This window comes from Oncorhynchus tshawytscha, linkage group LG11 (assembly GCF_018296145.1).
Source record: "Oncorhynchus tshawytscha isolate Ot180627B linkage group LG11, Otsh_v2.0, whole genome shotgun sequence".
Lineage (NCBI taxonomy): Eukaryota > Metazoa > Chordata > Actinopteri > Salmoniformes > Salmonidae > Oncorhynchus > Oncorhynchus tshawytscha.
Genome location: NC_056439.1, coordinates 17,959,024 through 17,980,679, shown reverse-complemented (window position 1 = coordinate 17,980,679; position 21,656 = coordinate 17,959,024). Strand labels below are relative to the sequence as shown.

The window sequence follows — 21,656 nt, the reverse complement described above, 5'->3', positions numbered from 1 at the left end:
TACTCTGACTTTTTCCGTGTCCAAAATGGCACCCTATTCCCTATGTAGAGCACCATGGGCTCTGGTCAAAAGTAGTTCACTACTTACGGAATAGGGTCCCATTTGGGATACTGCCTCCATCTTCGTGTGTAGCCTAGCCTAACTGATAGAAACTCCCTCATTTTAGATTCTAGAATGGGGGGGAGTCAATTAAAACACAACCAAACATTAAAAAAATAAACAAAAGATTTATTGTCCTAGTCCCCCTAATTACTGTAGTCAGGAAATGTGAAGGATCATAACGTCAGTAGAAATCAGTTGACTGCAACCATGCATGAAGGGTAATGGGAACAAATGGACCCATGGACCCTGTGCTTCCCAAAATAGATTTGATATGTCCCAGTGGTCTTAAGGCGTCAGCATCCCTCAGTTCGGCTGGTTGACCCGAACGAGTGTGCTCGCATACTCCCTTGAAAGCCCTTCGCTCAAAGAATGAGGAAAAGTGGCAATAGTACTGTTTGTCTGTTTTTGAGACGTCGTAGTCAGTATACACTTACTCAAATGTTCTGAATTAATCTAGGAAATCTGTCATTTTGACGTTTTTTTCCGAGATCTTAGTCATGCAATTTTACACCTAAGATATTTCATGCAGTATTCTTCAATGGAAAAATTGGCATGAAAATGAGTCATCTTGTTTTTATTTTACCTTTTATTTAACCAGGCAAGTCAGTTAAGAACAAGTTCTTATTTTCAATGACTGCCTAGGAACAGTGGGTTAACTGCCTGTTCAGGGGCAGAACGACAGATTTGTACCTTGTCAGCTCAGGGGTTTGAACTCGCAACCTTCCGGTTACTAGTCCAACGCTCTAACCACTAGGCTACCCTGCCATTGAATGGCAACAAAGACTTTATTGAAGAATCCCTACTGTTGACCAATCGCCGACGAAGGGGTGTAGACTTCGGCGGCTTGCCTCCAGAAAAAATGTTGTGTGCACGAACAACTGAACAAAAATAAAAACGCAACATGTAAAGTGTTGGTCTCATGTTTCATGAGCTGAAATAAAAGATCCCAGAAATGGTTCATTATGCACAAATTTTGGTCACAAATTTGTTTACATCCCTGTTCGAGAGCATTTATCCTTTGCCAAGATAATCCATCCATCTGACAGATGTGGCATAGCAATAAGCTGATTAAACAGCATGTTCATTACACAGGTGCACCTTGTGCAGGGGACAATAAAAGGCCACTCTAAAAGGCCGCAGATGTCTAAAATTTTGAGTGAGCGTGCAATTTCATGCTGACTGCAGGAATGTCCACCATAGCTGTTGCCAGAGATTTGAATGTTTATTTCTCTACGTTGTTTTAGAGATTTTGGCGGCACGTCCAACCGACCTCACAACCGCAGACCACGTGTAACCACGTCAGCCCAGGACCTCCACATCTGGGTTTTTCACCTGCGGCATTGTCTGAGACCAGCCACCCAGACAGCTGATGAAACTGTGGGTTTGCACAACCAAAGAATTTCTGCACAAACTGCCAGAAATTGTCTCGGAAGCTCAATTGCGTGCTTGTCGTCCTCACCGGGGTCTTGACCTGACTGCAGTTAGGCATCGTAACCGACTTCAGTGGGCAAATGCTCACCTTCCATGGCCACTGGCAAGGTGGAGAACTGTGCTCTTCGTGGATAAATCCCAGTTTCAACTGTATCGGGACGATAGCAGAGTGCGTGTATGGCGTCGTGTGGGTGAGCAGTTTGCCGGTGTCAATGTTGTGAACAGAGTGCCCCATGGTGCCGGTGGGGTTATGGTATGGGGAGGCGTAAGCTACGGATGTAGCCGGATGTGGAGGTCCGTGGCTGGCATGGTTCACATGTTCTACTGTTGTGAGGACGGTTGGATATACTGTCGATTTCTCTAAAAAGACATTGGAGGAGGCTTATGATAATTTAATGTTCTAGCAACAGCTCTGGTGGACAAAGATTCAGCATGCCAATTATGTTGTGACAAAATTGCCCAATTTAGAGTGACCTTTTATTGTCACCCAGCACAAGGTGCACCTGTGTAATGATCATGCTGTTTAATCCGTTTCTTGATATGCCACACCTGTCTGGTGGATAGATTATCTTGGCAAAGGAGAAATGTTCACTCACAGGGATGTAAATGCAATTTGTGCACAACTTTGAGAGAGAGAGAAGCTTTTTGTGCGTATGGAACATTACTGGGATCTTTTATTTCAGCTCCTGAACCATGGGACCAACACTTCTTGCGTTTTTTGTTCAGCGAATATTTGTCTAGGTAGTTAACATTAGCTAGCGCTAGTCGGCTGTACCTGTACCAAAACTCCAGTGTTTCTCCTTCTATAGGTTGGTCTCAATTCTCTTTTTAAATGGTGAGCCAACATGTTTTCAACACTTATTTTTATTTCCATGACCGATCAGAACATGTTTTCTCTCTTGTCCCTCTGCAGCAGACATATGGTGAGCAATATGTTTGGAACATGGAATCACAATTTAAATCGCAGTATCGAATCGCAATACACATAAAATCGTGATGCGTATAGAAGTGCAATTCGTATCGTCACCTAAGTATCGTGATAAAATCGTATCGGGAGGTCCCTGGCAATTCCCAGCCCTATGCAGTAATTTGGTCGTCAATTTCTGTCTCAAAGAAGATAATGTGCCATTCAATAGATATCTAATGTCAACATAAAAGAGGACCGTAGGCCACCTCTTAATCAGCAGTTGTGTGTATGAGAGAAGGGTTGGGTGGTCTAGTGGAGATTTAGTCTGTGCTGTAATGTACGACCCTCAGCCCAGCTGCTGACGTTATCTTAATAAGGTGATTTATGGAACTGCCTCACTGACTGAGTGGGGGACCACAGGATGCAGTGTGTAGGAGGAAACTTCTTTATTGTGATGCTGAAGAGTTAGCATTAAACACATTCACTCTCAAATACAGGCACGCACACACACACACACACACACACACACACACACACACACACACACACACACAAGCCATCCATCATGCATGTTAGGTTGCTGTGACCAGTAAGGATAATTGCAGTGTTATGTTAGGAGCAGAATCTGCAGGATAATTATGATTGTTCGAAATGGGAGGCTGTCCCTGGACTATCGCTAGTCTCATTTACCACGGTACAATTATTACTAGGGCACTGCATCCAGTCGATGTGGCTGTAGCGTGCAGTGACAACGTTTTGTATGGGGTAATATTGTAATGATGCTTTTTATGTCCTCTCTGACGTCTAGTGAATAATCTTCGGTTGGGTCAGCATGACATTACATCCTCCTCACCCATGCTCAGCAAATCCACTACTTACTAGAGGTCGACCGATTTTATCATTTTTCAACGCCGATACTGATTATTGGAGGACAAAAAAAGCAGATACTGATTTAATCGGCCAATTTTTGTATTTATTTATTTAAACATTTTTTTTTATGTATTTGTAATAATGACAATTAAACAACACTGAATGAACACTTATTTTAACTTAATATTTAAGTTAATAAATCATCAATAAAATCAATTTAGCCTCAAATAAATAATGAAACATTTTCAATTTGGTTTAAATAATGCAAAAACTAAATGTTGGAGAAGAAAGTAAAAGTACAATATGTGCCATGTAAGAAAGCTAACGTTTAAGTTCCTTGCTCAGAACATAAGAACATATGAAAGCTGGTGGTTCCTTTTAACAGGAGTCTTCAATATTCCAAGGTAAGAAGTTTTAGGTTGTAGTTATTATAGGAATTATAGGACTATTTCTCTCTATACCATTTGTATTTCATATACCTTTTGACTATTGGATGTTTTGGCACTTTGGTATTGCCAGTGTAACAGTATAGCTTCCATACCTCTCCTCGCTCCTACCTGGGCTCGAACCAGGAACACAACGACAACAGCCACCCTCGAAGCAGCGTTACCCATGCAGAGCAAGGGGAACAACTACTCCCAAGTCTCAGAGCGAGTGACGTTTGAAACGCTATTAGCGCGCGCCCCGCTAACTAGCTAGCCATTTCACGTTACACCAGCCTAATCTCGGGAGTTGATAGGCTTGAAGTCATAAACAGCAGAGCTGCTGGCAAATGCACGAAAGTGCTGTTTGAATTAATGCTTATGAGCCTGCTGGTGCCTACCATCGCTCAGTCAGACTGCTCTATCAAATCATAGACTTAATTATAACATAATAACACACACAAATGCAAGCCGTAGGTCATTAATATGGTTGAATCCGGAAACTATCATCTCGAAAACAAGACATTTATTATTTCAGTGAAATACGGAATCGTTCCGTATTTTATCTAACGGGTGACATGCATCAGTCTAAATATTCCTGTTACATTGCACAACCTTCAATGTAATGTCATAATAACGTAAAATTCTGGCAAATTAGCTCGCAATGAGCCAGGCGGCCCAAACTGTTGCATATACCCTGACTCTGTGTGCAATGAACGCAAGAGAAGTGACACAATTTCACCTGGTTAATATTGCCTGCTAACCTGGATTTCTTTTAGCTACATATGCAGGTTTAAAAATATATACTTCTGTGTATTGATTTTAAGAAAGGCATTGGTGTTTATGGTTAGGTACACGTTGGAGCAACGACAGTCCTTTTTCGCGAATGCGCACTGCATCGATTATATGCAACGCAGGACACGCTAGATAAACTAGTAATATTGATTATGATTGATTAAGTTTAATGCTAGCTAGCAACTTACCTTGTCTTCTTACTGCATTCACGTAACAAGCAGGCTCCTCGTGAGGCAGGTGGTTAAGAGCATTGGACTAGTTAACCGTAAGGTTGCAAGATTGAATTCCTGCACTGACGAGGTAAAATCTGTCGTTCTGCCCCTGAACAAGGCAGTTAACCTACTGTTCCTAGGCCATCATTGAAAATAACCATGTGTTCTTAACTGACTAGCCTAGTTAAATAAAGGTTAAATAAAGGTGTAAAAAAAAAAAAATTGGCTTCCAAAATGACAGATTTTCCGATTGTTATGAAAACTTGAAATCGGACCTAATTAATCGGCCGACCTATACTACTTACTCTACCGTTTGTAGCTCTGCACTCAATGACAGAAACCAAATCTTTTGGGGAGTGATATATTCCATTCTGAAGAAATTGCACCGGTAATGTAAATGAGGAGAAGAGGACAGATGTTAAGGAAACAGCCAGACCATCTCAGTGAATTCCTCTGTAATAGAAATGTGAAGGCATACATACTACAGCATATGGTAACTATGAGGAAATCGGCTAAACAAGCTATGCTTAATTGAGCACTTAGTCTAAGTAGTCAAGGGGCAAGGCTAGAGTGACCCTGGAAGAAAGTGTGTGTTCCCTTCTCTGTGTGTGTGTGTGTGTGTGTGTGTGTGTGTGTGTGTGTGTGTGTGTGTGTGTGTGTGTGTGTGTGTGTGTGCGCCTCCGTGTGTATACGACTACGCCTGTGTGTGTGCACATTGTGTCTCTGTCGTATGTTCTTTGTGTTTTGAAGAGCTCTATATTTCAGTAAGATCACTCCTGTCCAGGCACAGGCAGGCCCAGTCTTTTGTTTCTGAACCCATTTAATTAAGTTACAATGGAAAATAAGTACTGTATAGGCTCTCTGAGAAGAGTGGTGTTTGGCAGCACCGCACCCTGATCATCACCATCCGGATAGCTGGGTTTCATTTTAATAAAGCAGAACCCTCCACTTCAGATGCTAGTCTATAGCAAGGTCTTCATCCATGTTGCCATCCCCTCTGCTCTGTCCTGCCATCGCCATAGCCTGCAAACCAGACTCAATACCTTGGAAGTGAGTTATTATTTGACATTGAACTTGCTGAACTGTAGCATCTGTTATACTGTACTAGAGACCACTACATAAGGGATAATCAGCCACGATCTATGCTTTCTATGGAAAATAATGTACAACGCCGAAGCTATGTTCCACGATGCGCTGGTGGAGTGGAACTAACCTTCCACGGAGTCGCATTATTTTCCAGAGAATGCATAGAGCCCAGAGTTGATTATCCCGCTTTTAACGCGGCTGTAACTTAACACATTTGCAACAAGAAATGTGTTCATTTTGTGGTTTGAATGTGTTCAACATCCACTGAAGTAGCTAGGGAGTTTACTAGGTAGCTACAGTAGTTGCCTTGGGGAATTTCCATCTAAAAGGACCCATGAGCAGCAAAATGTGAAGGTCATAGGAGAATGTCAAATGAAAGCTAAGAGTCTATATTAAAAAAAATAGTCATTTTTTTTCTCCAACCATTTTCCACGCTAAAAATGAGTAATACGCAAAGGTTTGATTTCTGGTCAAACGGATGGAAAAGGGGTCTTCGTCAACATCTACCAGAAATATTATTATTAAGGTATTAGAAATACATCAAAACACAGTTATGTTGACGTAAAGACCCCTGCCAGCTAATATCAACACTTATTTTTTATTTTGGAGAAATGATTTGCCTTTTGTGACTTAAAGAGACATTGCCTTGTAATTCCGTTACCAAAAACCCACATATTTTCTAATTTCTCTCCCTCGTGAGGAGGGAGAATAATGAAAGTTCAGAAGTAACATGTAAAGGCAGACCTAACGATTTTAGTTAAGGTTTTTACTGATATTATTAAGTGATTTAAAACGTGTAATTCTGTTAACAAATCTGTATTACAGTTACTGCAATTGAATTGGCTACATTGGAAAGTCATAGTAGTAAAAAAAGACACAGTTGGGTCACCTGGTACTGTCCTCCTTTTCACTGGCATACTGTTATATTCAGCTCATAACAGTTTTTTTCTCTCTTTCTGTCATCTGATGGTCAAAGCAAGACTGTGAAAACAGTCTGGACAACCCCTCTCTCTGCCGGTCTCTCTCTCTCTATCTTCTCTCTCCAGTAAATGTCACTTCTCCCGGGTCCTACTGACAACTGCCATGATACCTACCCTCTCTTCCCTGTAACGAGCGTCCTCGCCCACTGAGTAACGGCCGACACTGAACGTCGATGGATGTTGAAATTTGGTCAGTCCACCCTGGCCCGGAACATACCTGTACCAATCATAGACATCTATGTTTTCACAAGTTTGGACAGAACAGTAGAGAAAAGTAAAGTATAATCGAGTTCAGTACAGTAGAGCACTCTAGAGTAGAGTACTTTACTGTGATGTGCTCTACTGCACTGTGCCTTACTGTGATGTCCAAACTTGTGAAACGTAGACATCTATGATTGTTTCAGATTTGGTCTGGTCCGGAATGTGGAATGTCAAATAATAGCTAGTGTAGAGAATAATACCCAAATATGCAAAAGAAGAATATTGCATATTTCTACCTTGTGTACCTAATTTAGGATACATCACCACGAAGAGAATAATATTCATGATGTCATTCCGTTAACGGATGTCATTCCACGGTGGTTCAATAACCAAAAGGGATTTCTTCTAATTCAGGGTGTCATGTCACAGCTGACACCCGCGTTCTTTCTGCATACATCTTCCAATCTTAATTTGGAGCAGTTTTCGGAAAACGTAGTCGCATGAAAAACACTGAGGGAGATTTTACCTTAATTCTGTTACCAAACGTTGCATCTGCACAGGTTCTCCCACTAAATGTGTTTTTGTGAAATTTTCTGTGTAGTTTTTTTTCAAAGTAGTCATTGTGCACAGACTTGCATGGTTTAAACTTTTGTTTAGCATATATTTTAAAGTGAAAAATCTCAGTCGGTGTAATTCCATTATTGTGGAATTGCCCCTTGGTAACCGAACAGACTTGATAGGCGAGTTAACCAAACCATCAGTCCTAGCTTGCTATAAAAATAGAATTGAACAATGCCGATAATGTTGTCAATTTGACTTTTGCTTTCAAAAGCAGCTCAAACATAGAACATGTAGGCTAAGAATGAACTATAGCCATTGAATTATTCCGTGCGTTATAGGGAAATAATGCACTCTCTAGAATGCCCTTCAAGCCAATCAGAAATGAGTATTCAATAATTCCATGGTATAATTAAGCAATAATTGATGAGGGAGTATGATATATGGCTACGGCTGTATACTACGGCTATGGCTGTTCGTATGCACAATGCAACGCAGAGTGCCTGGCCATATACCACAAACCCCCAAGGTGCCTTATTGCTATTATAAACTGGTTACCAAAGTAATTAGATTAGCACAAATATTTTTGGGGTCATAACCATGGTATACGGTCTGATATACCACGACTTTCAGCCAGTCAGCATCCAGGAGCTAAACCAACCAGTTTGTAATGTGTATTATCAGTGATTGTTCAGATATAGATAAAATACTATGTTCTGCATGTGATTGACAAAAGCCGATTTTTGTTTGTTCTCAACATTTTGCGTCAGATAAAATCTAACTAAGGCAACTGAATTTGATGCAAAAAATCTAAAGTTCAGATAATTACAAACCTTGTTTCTACTGGAAGTACAGAAATATAAATAAACATAATAAGTACTCTCAAAAAAACACAAACAAAAAAAGCCCAAAAGAAACAACCCTTGAATTACATGGCACTGTGGGGTGTGTGTGTATAATGTGAGTTTGTGTGTGTGCTCTTGTGTATGTGCGTGTGTATTGTGTGTTTGTCAGTGCGCATCATGTACTTTCCCGTGTGTGTGTGTGTGTGTGTGTGTGTGTGTGTGTGTGTGTGTGTGTGTGTTTCTCTGGATAAGATGGTAGAATGTGTTTTACAGTAATCCTCTGCCAAGATGTAATCCAGTTTTAAAAAATAGCTCTCACCATGCATACAGCCTCCTCTCCCTCCCTCCCCCCTTTGTTAACTGTATCAAGATGAGTGTTTGGGCCAGTGCAGTAATCATAATGTGATTTGTTGTGCTCGTGAGCCAATTTGTACCTTTACTGCATGGGGAAAATATCCCGTGTGCCTGGTCGCTGGGTGAGCTTTTGTTTGCGTGTTTCAAAGAGGATCTTGCCACCAGGCTCTGATTAGGGGAAGATCCAATATTTACACACACTTTAGATTATGTGTGATCTGGAGTTGGTAGAGAATGACATGGTTTTAGGAGGAGGACTTTGGCGGAGTAAGAGGTAACATTTGATAATGAGGAACAAAACTGAACTCATTTGGAATTTGTTTACAATTTCATTTTCCTTTCAAGGAGGGCAAGAGCCTCACAGTGAAATCAAGGCAAACGCAAATGTCACAATCGTGAAAGTGCACATGAAGACAAAGACAGCGACTCAGCTTTATTTTGTGAAATAAAGCCAATATGCTCTGGATATGAAGATATAAAACTGTTGCTGGGTCATGGAAATGAGCAGGTTCTGTCATGGTGGTTTTCACCCCTCCCTCGTGTTCTGTGGTCCCCAGTGTTCAGTGTCTCCTATAGGGTGGGGCTGGGACCCTCGGGCAGAGGGGGGGGGGGAGACTGACTCAACTGTAATGTACTCTAGCTATTGTTACATTACATTTTAAACATCTGACAGAGGCTCTTATCCAGAGCGACTTACAATCAGTACATTGATTCAACTTAAGTAGTTAGTAACCAACTGGGTTGTACCTATTGTTTACAGCTACTGTCAATGTGATTGGACTGACTCACCTCTGGGCTGTGTTCAGAGCACTGGGCTGTAGCAAAGCGCTATAAAATGTTTTGCAATGGAAAAACGAAAATTAGCATTTTATTTTGGATGAATTCAGTTATAATTGGTTGAAGGCCATATTCAGACTTAGTCGCTGTGTGTTACAATCTGGACATTGAAAGAAATTGAAAGGGCTAGAGGAAATCACACCATAGATTTTTACAACTAATTACTGTGCTTTGGTTTACGCTTAGCTTAAATGTAGCATAAGCTATAAGCCAACCATTACGCTAGCAACACAAGTCACCCTTTTGACTAACATTCTTTGTGAGCCTAGAGGGCAGAAGAGAGCTATGTTGATGGCAAAACACTACTTGCTTTGCATCAGAAACGCACTTGTACACCCGTTAACATTTTTCAGGGCATGACATTGACTTGAGTTTTGCCAAAATCACGAGAGGCCTCCAACACACAGATTTACGGGGGTTCGTTATAGCTGTCAATGTGATACAATGTTATTCATTTGTATATCAACTGACAAAGATGTTAAAAGCAATGCAAACGACTTCCCATCCTTGTTGCGGTACCACAGTGGGTATGCCTCACCCCTCTTCTTGTCCCTGAAAGACTACAGTATTGTCACACCAGATACATCCCATGTGTAATGTGAGTTCATCACAGAGAAAATACATTCCATTACGCTGCAGGTGTCAGGTCAATGGTTCAAGGGCTTTCGCCTAATCTTCAGTCCCGGTTGGTAACTACTGCTGTGCGACTGTGAGGCGTTGAAAGGCTCACATATGTTTTCACCGCTGTGTCAAGTCGCACATCATTTGACGTGTCCTACTGGGAAAGGCTTGGTATGGCTCGCAAATCCACATCAAACAACGTGAGATTATATGCTTTTTTTCCTTTCCTACTAATCGGACTCCAAACCTATCCAGTTTTCTGTTCATATTGATCTATTACCTGTATGGTTTTCCAACAACAGGAATTCACACTGTGATCAGTATGTTAGGAAGTAGTGGACAGACCACACAGGGAAGGGAGCCCAGGAGCTGTTTGGATCCAGGGGGAGAAGAAGAGTAGTGGAGTAAGGGAGTAGAGGAGGGCGAGAGAGCAATGGATGGATAGAGTGAGCGACGGGTGGGATGGGATGGGGGGGGGGGATTGTGCAAGGTTACATTATCAGTGTTTTGTGTGCTCAGTGGGCTGACCAACCACTGAGCGCTCGTGTTTGCGCGTGTGCCTACTAAAGACCTCTCTGCTCAGCCGGTCTGCTCTCCTCTGCGATGATGAGATCCGTGACAGATGCTTTCTCGATAGGAAGAATCCCCCAGAAGCCTTTGGCAGGACAGAACACACAGGTCGGTGAGGCGCCGTTTCCATTGTGGGTGCGTCCCAAATGGCACCGTATTCCCTATATAGTGCACCACTTTTGACCAGGGCCCTCATTGCACGACAAAGGGAATAGGGTGCCATTTGGGACACACTAAGTCAAGGGGCTGGATGGGGCCGGGGTGAAATATTGATGTTAATGTCTTCAAAAGGGGGAAAATATGACTGGTCTCTTACAAGGGAGATTCCAAATGTTCTTCATGTGTATCCGCGGGGGAGGTGATTTTATATCCTAACGCTTAAGTTCAGGTGTGCGTGTGCATGTGTGAACGTACATACACTACCGGTCCAAAGTTCTAGAACACCTATTCATTCAAGGGTTTTTCGTTTCTTTTTACTATTTTCTACATTGTAGAATAATACTGAAGACCTCAGAACTATGAAATAACACATGGAATCATGTAGTAACCAAAAAAGTGTTAAACAAATCAAAATATATTTTATATTTGAGATTCTTCCAAATAGCTGCCCTTTGCCTTGATGACTGTTTTGCACACTCTTGGCATTCTCTCAACCAGCTTCACGAAGTTGTCACCTGGAATGCATTTCTATTAACAGGTGTGTCTTGTTAATTGTTCATGTGTATAATTTATTTTCTTCTTATTGCATTTGAGCCAATCAGTTGTGTTGTGACAAGGTAGGGGTGGTATACAGAGGATATCCCTATTTGGGTAAAAGACCAGGTCCATATTATGGCAAGAACAGCTCATGTCAGCTCATTTCAAGAACTTTGAATGTTTCTTCAAGTGCAGTGGCAAAAACCATTAAGCACTATGATGAAACTGGCTCTCATGAGGACCACCACAGGAAAGGAAAACCCAGAGTTACCTCTGCTGCAGAGGATAAGTTCATTGGAGTACAGCCCAAATAAGTGGTTCACAGAGTTCAAGTAACAGACACATCTCAACATCAACTGTTCAGAGGAGACTGCATGAATCAGACCTTCATGGTTGAACTGCTGCAAAGAAACCACTACTAAAGGACACCAATAAGAAGAAGAGACTTGCTTGGGCCAAGAAACACACAAACGCTGGAAATCTGTCCTTTGGTCCGATGAGTCCAAATTTTGCTCATCTTGTTTGCTTTTAGTGGGACTATAATTTGTTTTTCTACAGGAGAACCTCCAGGCTGTGTAAAGGCTATTTGACCAAGAAGAAGAGGGATGGAGTGCTGCAGATGGTTTGGGATGAGTTGGACGGCAGAGTGAAGGAAAAGCGGCCAACAAGTGCTCAGCATATGTGGGAACTTAATCAAGACGGTTGGAAAAGCATTCCAGATGAAGCTGGTTGAGAGAATGCCAAGAGTGTGCAAAGCTGTCATCAAGGCAAAGGGTGGCTACTTGAAAGAATCTTAAATATAAAATATGTTTTGATTTGGTTAACGCTCCGGTTACTACACGATTCCAGATGTTATTTTGTAGTTTTGATGTCTTCACTATTATTCTGCAAATGTAGAAAATAGTCAAAATAAAGAAAACCCCTTGAATGAGTAGGTGTGTCCAAACTTTTGACTGGTACTGTACGTGTGTGTTTGTTGCAGGGGAGGTGATAACTCACAAAATAAACGTCTTCCTTTGCTGCATTAGTATTTTCCGTCTTCACTCTGGCTAGCTACCCCCCAGGAAGCGGACTTTAGTGGAGCCCAGTGCTATGTTCTCCTCTGAATGACTGGTCACTGGGGTGTATTTCATAACGGATCTCTCTGCTCTCTGTGCTGCAGCAGCCTCAACATATGGGGCCCAGGGGACAATCTGCACCAGCCACCAATTTATCAGCTCATATCCACACCAATGCAGACTGACACACTCAAGGATGCATCGAAACGGAGACGCAAGCATGCATAATCACACATGCGCGCTCACACACACAGAGAAACACTAGACACACACACACCCGTCATGATTTTCTAAAATGACTGAGTTGATAGCGAGGTTTTTCTTAAAGGTAATGTCATCACGTGGTTCTACACAGACCATTTCCCTTTTCTATGCTCTGATTTTGTTCTGATTTATTTGAGGAAATGTTTTGTTTAGTCAAATCTACATTTGTACCCAAATGTAATTTTTTTTATGTTCTAGTTGTTCAGAAATGCAATCTGTAGCAAAAGTGGAATTGTAATAACCAGTTATGCATTGTAGTTGTACATTTCTGGCAAAGTTTGATACAATAAAACGTTTCTTTTTGAACAAGCAGATTGCATTACATTTTTTTAATGAAATTAAATAAATGCATAACAAATAGTAAATAAAAAAATATTGTTGTAGAATAATAATTACCTAAATATATAAATTATTGTAATGCATTTTATTACATTTTTTACATATGAGTAATGTAAACTTGTATTACTTATCATATATTTTATCATAAATTATTATTAATACATTTTAGACTTGATAAGATGACTGTTGACTTTTCTAAATAAGTGGAAAGGGGACCGGGTCAATCAGAGAGAGGAGGCTGAGGGAGTGTGTTTTCTAACCAAAACATCCTTGTCCTAGGGTACGATGCTGGGGTGGCTCGACCTCCTTCTGGAACCCCCCCACACCCCCCTCCCCCGCCTAGCCTCACGGCCCTGCCCGCTCGCGGGGAGCCGTTTGTGGGGAAATGGATCGGGCTTTGTTTTCTTTCCCTGGAAATCTGCCTCGGAAAGTTCTGACAAATGAGCAGCACCTGAATCCCCACCCAAGTGTCAGCCCAGAGGACGCCCCCTCCTTCCTCAAACACATGCTCACGCCTCCCGTATGCAAGTGTAGGAGTGCTTTTTAGTCCTTAACACATACTGCACTGTATACAGTATACATACACACTGTATAAGGTACACATGCACACTGTATACAGTACTCATACACACAAGACATTATTGTAATAGTAATGATAGTATTTATTTTGTAGATCACATTTCCCATCCTCAATGTGGAATACACAATTGTCTACTTTAATTCAAATCTCTATACTTTTGAAATTCAGTTTATTTTCTTTACTTTAAGAATCTTTTCTCCAAGCACATTGGTCATGTGCTCCCACTTCCCAGACGTCTGTCTGATTTGAGCTGGACAGAGAACAGCTAGAAAATGACCGATCGAGAGGGGAACAGTATTTCAGATCAGGGACCAGGTCAGACAGACAGGGAGAGGGGGATGAAATGGCACCGATACAGAGGGAAGAGGGAGAGCGAGTGTTGGCCGATAGAGCTATTCAGGAAGAAAGTGAGAGGGGGAAGGAGGAGCGGAAGAGACGTTTCATGAATATGGAAGGAGGAGAGACTGGGTTGTCCTGCGGGCTGCGTTGCTCGTGGTCCGCTGTTGCGTTTAATGATATGAGAGTCATTCAGTCAGAGATTTCATCCCAAATGGCTACCTATTCCCTATACAGGCCCCTACCTTTGGCGAGAGCGCTGGTCAAAAGTAGTGCACTATAATAGGGAATAGTGTGCCATTTGGAATGCTGACAGAGAGGTGTTCAGAAGCCTAACATGTTGTGTGTGAGACAGGGGCCCCACAGGCGTTTTGGCGGTGGGTTTGGCTTTTTTCAGATCTTATGGGGGGGGCCCTGTGAAACTGCGGTACGCCACTGGTGATATCAATCAGACAAGAACAGGGCGGAAAAAGAGAGACATACAACAACAACAAAAACTCACATGAGAGAGAGATGTTTTGCGCGTGGGTCGAATCGAGCGTCATTCCAAGTGAAGCAGTGAGCTGACTAAACGACAAAACCAGTTCATTTATTAGTCCTTCCAGAGCAGAGCTATGTTGAAGTCCCAAATGGCACCCTATTCCCTATATAGTACACTCGTTTTGACCAGGGCCCATAGGGATCTGTATAGGGAATAGGGTGCCATTTGGAACAGACACGATTATAATATTTTTTTGCCGTTATTTTCATTTTTTCCCCATTGCAGTTGATCTTAGGGTACTTTAAGAGCGAGAAAAAAGGAGCTGATATTTGCCTTATTCAAGACTGAATGAGAATTATTGTTGGCTCTCGGCCAGGCATGTCTAAAGGGCAAACGGTGTGTTTCATCATCCTGAGGTTGAGGTTTGACGGGAATGAGCTTGATTAGAACAATCTTTTACTCTCACCTCGGCTAGGAACTAAGCCCACTCCTCTTCTATAGGATGCGTCCCAAATGGCACCCCATTGCTTATATCAGGGGTCCCCAAATTTTTGCTTTGTGACTTGCCAATTTCAGTGTCTTTTGAGTCGTGATCAACCATAGGTTTTAAGAGGTGGACAAACATACACAGACCAAAGAATATGTTTTTTTAAATTTATTTTTATTTTTTTTAAAGCAAATTTCCTATTTTGACAGCTATGTTCTTATGCTTAAACATGTCTATTTTTTAATGAATGGCGGCCTTTTATTTTGCTGATTGTAGGTAACTCTGGGTCTTCCTTTCCTGTGGCGGTCCTCATGAGAGCAGGTTTCATAGCGCTTGATGGTTTTTGCTACTGCACTTGAAGAAACTTTCAATGTTCTTGAAATTGTCCGCATTGACTGACCTTCCTGTCTTAAAGTAATGATGGACTGTCGTTTCTCTTTGCTTATTTGAGCTGTTCTTGCCATAATATGGACTTGGTCTTTTACCCAAATAGGGCTATATTCTGTATACACCCCTACCTTGTCACAACACAACTGATTGGCTCAAATGCATTAAGAAGGAAAGAAATTCCACAAATTAGCTTTTAAGAAGGCACACCTGTTAATTGAAATGCATTCCAGGTGACTACCTCAATGAAGCTGGTTGAGAGAATGCCAAGAGTATACAAAGCTGTCATCAAGGCAAAGGGTCAATACTTTGAAGAATTTCCAATATGAAATATATTTAGATTTGTTTCCCACATTTTTACTACATGATTCCATATGTGTTATTTCATAGTTTTGATGTCTTCACTATTATTCCACAATGTAGAAAATAGTACAAATAAAGAAAACCATTGACTGAGTAGGTGTGTCCAAACTTTTGACTTGGTACTGTATATTTTTCCAACACACAATGTCGTCCCGTGACCCACCTGGACCCCCAGTTTGGGAACCACTGCCCTCTATAGTGGCCCTATTCCCCATAGGGCTCAGGTCAAAGGTAGTTCATTATGGAGGGAATAGGATGCCATTTGGGATGCTGCCATAGGCTACATACCTGTCAGAACAGGTTCCAGACCTGGGTTGAAATAACATTTGAAAGCTTTCAAATACTTGTATTATTTTATTTAGCTTGCCTGGAGTTGCCACCTCCTTAAATGCTACTTTTACACTTTTGGGGATTTTCTATTGGTTTCATTCTAGTAGGAAAGCTCGATAAGCCTAGCGAATTAAAATGATTTCAAAAAATATTATAACCAAGGTCAGACGGGTTCTGTGATTCTTTCCCCCGTCTCACCGTGGTGCATTTCACTGTGGAATAAAATGTTGAGAGGAAAGAGAGATGACCCACTGTCGTTTTGATTTAGCTCCATTTTTGTTCTTTTGTAGAGTGGCATTTTTAGCTGTTGAGAGGAGGGGAAGGGAGTGAGTGTTTATGTCTGTGTCCTAAATGGCACCCTATTCCCTACACGGCACAATACCTTTGACCAGGGCCCCATGCCCTGGACAAGAGTAGTGTGCTATACAGGGAATAGGGTGTCATTTGAAACATAGCAGAGGAGGGGTTTATTTGTCATTTTGAGTTTGCAGAGTTCATAGTTAGCAAGCAATGCTGTGCTGGTGGGAGCGAGAGGTTTGCCATCGGTCCTCTAAAAACAACAAGCCTCTCCTGCCAAACTTCCTCGCTAATTAGCTGAGTATGTCACACGCTGTATCACATCAAAAAGGAAATGGAAAATTGACAAATTAAGCGTGTGTGTGTGTATGTGTGTGTGTGTGTGTGTGTGTGTGTGTGTGTATACACTATACAGTGCCTTGCGAAAGTATTCGGCCCCCTTGAACTTTTCAACCTTTTGCCACATTTCAGGCTTCAAACATAAAGATATAAAACTGTATTTTTTTGTGAAGAATCAACAACAAGTGGGACACAATCATGAAGTGGAACGACATTTATTGGATATTTCAAACTTTTTAACAAATCAAAAACTGAAAAATTGGGCGTGCAAAATTATTCAGCCCCCTTAAGTTAATACTTTGTAGCGCCACCTTTTGCTGCGATTACAGCTGTAAGTCGCTTGGGGTATGTCTCTATCAGTTTTGCACATCGAGAGACTGACATTTTTTCCCATTCCTCCTTGCAAAACAGCTCGAGCTCAGTGAGGTTGGATGGAGAGCATTTGTGAACAGCAGTTTTCAGTTCTTTCCACAGATTCTCGATTGGATTCAGGTCTGGACTTTGACTTGGCCATTCTAACACCTGGATATGTTTATATTTGAACCATTCCATTGTAGATTTTGCTTTATGTTTTGGATCATTGTCTTGTTGGAAGACAAATCTCCGTCCCAGTCTCAGGTCTTTTGCAGACTCCATCAGGTTTTCTTCCAGAATGGTCCTGTATTTGGCTCCATCCATCTTCCCATCAATTTGAACCATCTTCCCTGTCCCTGCTGAAGAAAAGCAGGCCCAAACCATGATGCTGCCACCACCATGTTTGACAGTAGGGATGGTGTGTTCAGGGTGATGAGCTGTGTTGCTTTTACGCCAAACATAACGTTTTGCATTGTTGCCAAAAAGTTCAATTTTGGTTTCATCTGACCAGAGCACCTTCTTCCACATGTTTGGTGTGTCTCCCAGGTGGCTTGAGGCAAACTTTAAACGACACTTTTTATGGATATCTTTAAGAAATGGCTTTCTTCTTGCCACTCTTCCATAAAGGCCAGATTTGTGCAATATACAACTGATTGTTGTCCTATGGACAGAGTCTCCCACCTTAGCTGTAGATCTCTGCAGTTCATCCAGAGTGATCATGGGCCTCTTGGCTGCATCTCTGATCAGTCTTCTCCTTGTATGAGCTGAAAGTTTAGAGGGACGGCCAGGTCTTGGTAGATTTGCAGTGGTCTGATACTCCTTCCATTTCAATATTATCGCTTGCACGGCAATTATCCGGCTTTAAACTTCTTCACAACAGTATCTCGGACCTGCCTGGTGTGTTCCTTGTTCTTCATTATGCTCTCTGCGCTTTTAGGTGCTTCTACACCTGCATTGCTTGCTGTTTGGGGTTTTAGGCTGGGTTTCTGTACAGCACTTTGAGATATCAGCTGATGTACGAAGGGCTATATAAATAAATTTGATTTGATTTAACGGACCTCTGAGACTATCACAGTGCAGTTGCATTTATACGGAGACTTGATTACACACAGGTGGATTGTATTTATCATCATTAGTCATTTAGGTCAACATTGGATCATTCAAAGATCCTCACTGAACTTCTGGAGAGAGTTTGCTGCACTGAAAGTAAAGGGGCTGAATAATTTTGCACGCCATATTTTTCAGTTTTTGACTTGTTAAAAAAGTTTGAAATATCCAATAAATGTCGTTCCACTTCATGATTGTGTCCCACTTGTTGTTGATTCTTCACAAAAAAATACAGTTTTATATCTTTATGTTTGAAGCCTGAAATGTGGCAAAAGGTCGCAAAGTTCAAGGGGGGCGAATACTTTCGCAAGGCACTGTATATACAAAAGTATGTGGACAGCCATTCAAATTAGTGTATTCGGCTATTTCAGCCACACCCATTGCTGACAGGTGTATAAAATCGAGCACACAGACATGCAATCTCCATAGACAAACATTGGCAGTAGAATGGCCTCACTGAAGAGTTCAGTGACCTTCAAATTTCTTCCCTGCTAAAGCTGCCCCGGTCAACTGTAAGTGTTGTTATTGTGAAGTGAAAACGACTGGGAGCATCAATTGCTCAACCGCGAAAGGCGTTGGCCACACAAGCTCACAGAATGGGACCGTTGAGTGCTGAAGCACGTAGCGCATACACATCGTCTGTCCTCGGTTGCAACACTCACTACCGAGTTCCAAACTACCTCTGGAAGCAATGTGAGCTCAAGAACAGTTCATCTGGAGCTTCATGAAATTGGTTTCCATGGCCGAGCAGCCGCACCAAGTTTAAAATCACCATGCGCAATGCCAAGTGTCGGCTGTAGTGGTGTAAAGGTCGCCGTCATTGGCCTCTGGAGCAGTGGAGTGATGAATCACGCTTCACCATCTGGCAGTCCAACGGAATATCTGGGTTTGTTGGATGCCAGGAGAACGCTACCTGGCCCAATGCATAGTGCCAACTCTAAAGTTTGGTGGAGGAGGAATAATGATCTGAGGCTGTTTTTCATGGTTCAGGCTAGGCCCCTTAGTTCTGTTGAAGGTAGATCTTAACACAACAGCATACAATGACAATCTAGACAATTCTGTGCTTCCAACTTTGTGGCAACAGTTTTGTGAAGGCTCTTTCCTGTTTCAGCATGACCATGCCCCCGTGCACAAAGCGAGGTCCATACAGAAATGGTTTGTTTGGAAGAACTTGACTGACCTGCACAGATTCCTGACCTCAACCCCATCGAACATCTTTGGGAGGATTTGAAATGCTGACTGCGAGCCAGGCCTAATCGCCCAACATCAGTGTCCGACCTCATTTAATGCTCTTGGGGCTGAATGGAAGCAAGTCACTGAGCAAATCAAGAGTGGAGGCTGTTATAGCAGCAAAGGGGAGATCAACTCCATATTAATGTCCATGATTTTGGAATGAGATGTTTGACAAGCAGGTGTCCACATACTTTTGGTGCCGTAGTGTAGTGCATTCGGAATGCATTCAGACCCCTTTACTTTTTCCACATTTTATTACATTACAGCCTTATTCTAAAATGGATTAAATACAAAACATCTTAATCAATCTACACACAATACCCCATAATGACAAAGCTAAAACAAGGTTTTAGACATTTTTGCAACAAACCCCCCCCCAGAACTCTTATTTACTTAAGTATTCAGACCCTTTGTTATAAGACTCGAAATTGAGCTCAGGTGCATTCTGTTTCCATTGATCATCCTTGAGAAGTTTCTATAACTTGGTTGGAGTCCAACTGTGGTAAATTCAATTGATTGGACATGATTTGGAAAGGCAGACATCTGTCTATATAAGGTCACAGTTGACCGTGCATGTCATTGTAAAAACCAAGCTATGAGGTCGAAGGAGTTGTCCATAGAGCTCCGAGACATGATTGTGTCGAGGCACAAAACTTCTGCAGCTTTGAAGGACCCCCAAGACCACAGTGGCCTTCATTCTTAAATGGAAGAAGTTTAGAACCACCAAGACTCTTCCTAGAGCTAGCCGCACGGCCAAAATGGGCAATCGTGGGAGAAGGGCCTTGGTCAGGGAGGTGACCAAGAACCCAATGGTCACTCTGACAGAGCTCTAGAGTTCCTCTGTGGAGATGGGAGAACCTTCCAGAAGATCAACCATCTCTGCAGCACTCCACCAATCAGGCCTTTATGGTAGACTGGCCAGACGGAACCACTCCTCAGTAAAAGGCACATTACAGCCCACTTGGAGTTTGCCAAAAGGCACCTAAAGACTTTCTGACCATGAGAAACAAGATTATTTGGTCTGATGAAACCAAGATTGAACTCTTTGGACTGAATGCCAAGAGTCACATCTGGAGGAAACCTGGCACCATCCCTACAGTGAAGCATGGTGGCAGAATCATCATGCTGTGGGGATGTTTTTCAGTGGCATGGACTGGAAGACTAGTCAGGATCGAGGGAAAAATGAACAGAGCAAAGTACAGCGAGATCCTTGATGAAAACCTGCTCCAGAACACTCAGGACCTCAGACTATGGCGAAGGTTCATCTTCCAACAAGACAACGACCCTAAGCTCACAGTCAAGACAATGCAGGAGAGGCTTGGGACAAGTCTCTGAATGTCCTTGAGTGGCCCATCCAGAGCCGGGACTTGAACCCAATCGAACATCTCAGGAGAGACCTGAAAATAGCTGTGCAGCGACGCTCCCCATCCAACCTGACAGAGCTTGAGAGGATCTGCAGAGAAGAATGGGAGAAACTCCCCAAATACAGGTGTGCCAAGCTTGTAGCATCATACCCAAGAAGATTCGAGGTAGTAATCACTGCCAAAGGTGCTTCAACAAAGTACTGAGTAAAGGGTCTGAATACTTGTGATATTTTTTTATATATTTTTTTATACATTTACAAAAATTTCTATAACCCAGTTTTTGCTTTGTCATTATAGAGTATTTTCTGTAGCTTGATGAGGGGAAAAAAACGAAATAATCCATTTTAAAATAAGGCTCCAACACAAGGGAGGGGGTTGGATAGTATTCAAATCATTCTCGCAACCTACCTCGGGTATATTCATACATTTCAGCAATGCAGAGTCAGCAGTGTTTTGCATTGCATTCAATCTAAGACGCATTATTTACTCTAAATGAATTCATGTCAATTAGTTACCATTTGTTTATCAGTTAGGCCCCATAACTGATGGTAAGAGTTGAGATAAGATTGAAAGGAATGTGTAGAATTGCATTTTAATGAAACCGCAACGTCTTGAATGTTGATTCTTTAACAGTATTAGTATGTTTTACATTTTGTTGGGGAATTTCCAGGTGTCAACTGGCTCCTTTTTTAGTTTTAATTCAAATAAACCCTGTAAATTTGATCAAACAATGTCTGGGTTCTTTAAATGGTGATTTATTTCAATTCTTTTTTTAGGGGCACATGTCTGGGCCCACTTAAAATGTCTTAATGTGTCAGTTGTTGAGTGTCATTAATACCACATTGACAAA

The 21,656-nt window shown here is 41.9% G+C and overlaps 1 protein-coding gene across 3 annotated transcripts in view; it reads left to right on the top strand.

Moving 5' to 3' along the window:
* Positions 1–21,656, top strand: part of slc25a21 (solute carrier family 25 member 21) — a 257,226-nt gene that overhangs the window by 14,850 nt on the left and 220,720 nt on the right. The gene's annotated exons all lie outside the window — the stretch shown is intronic.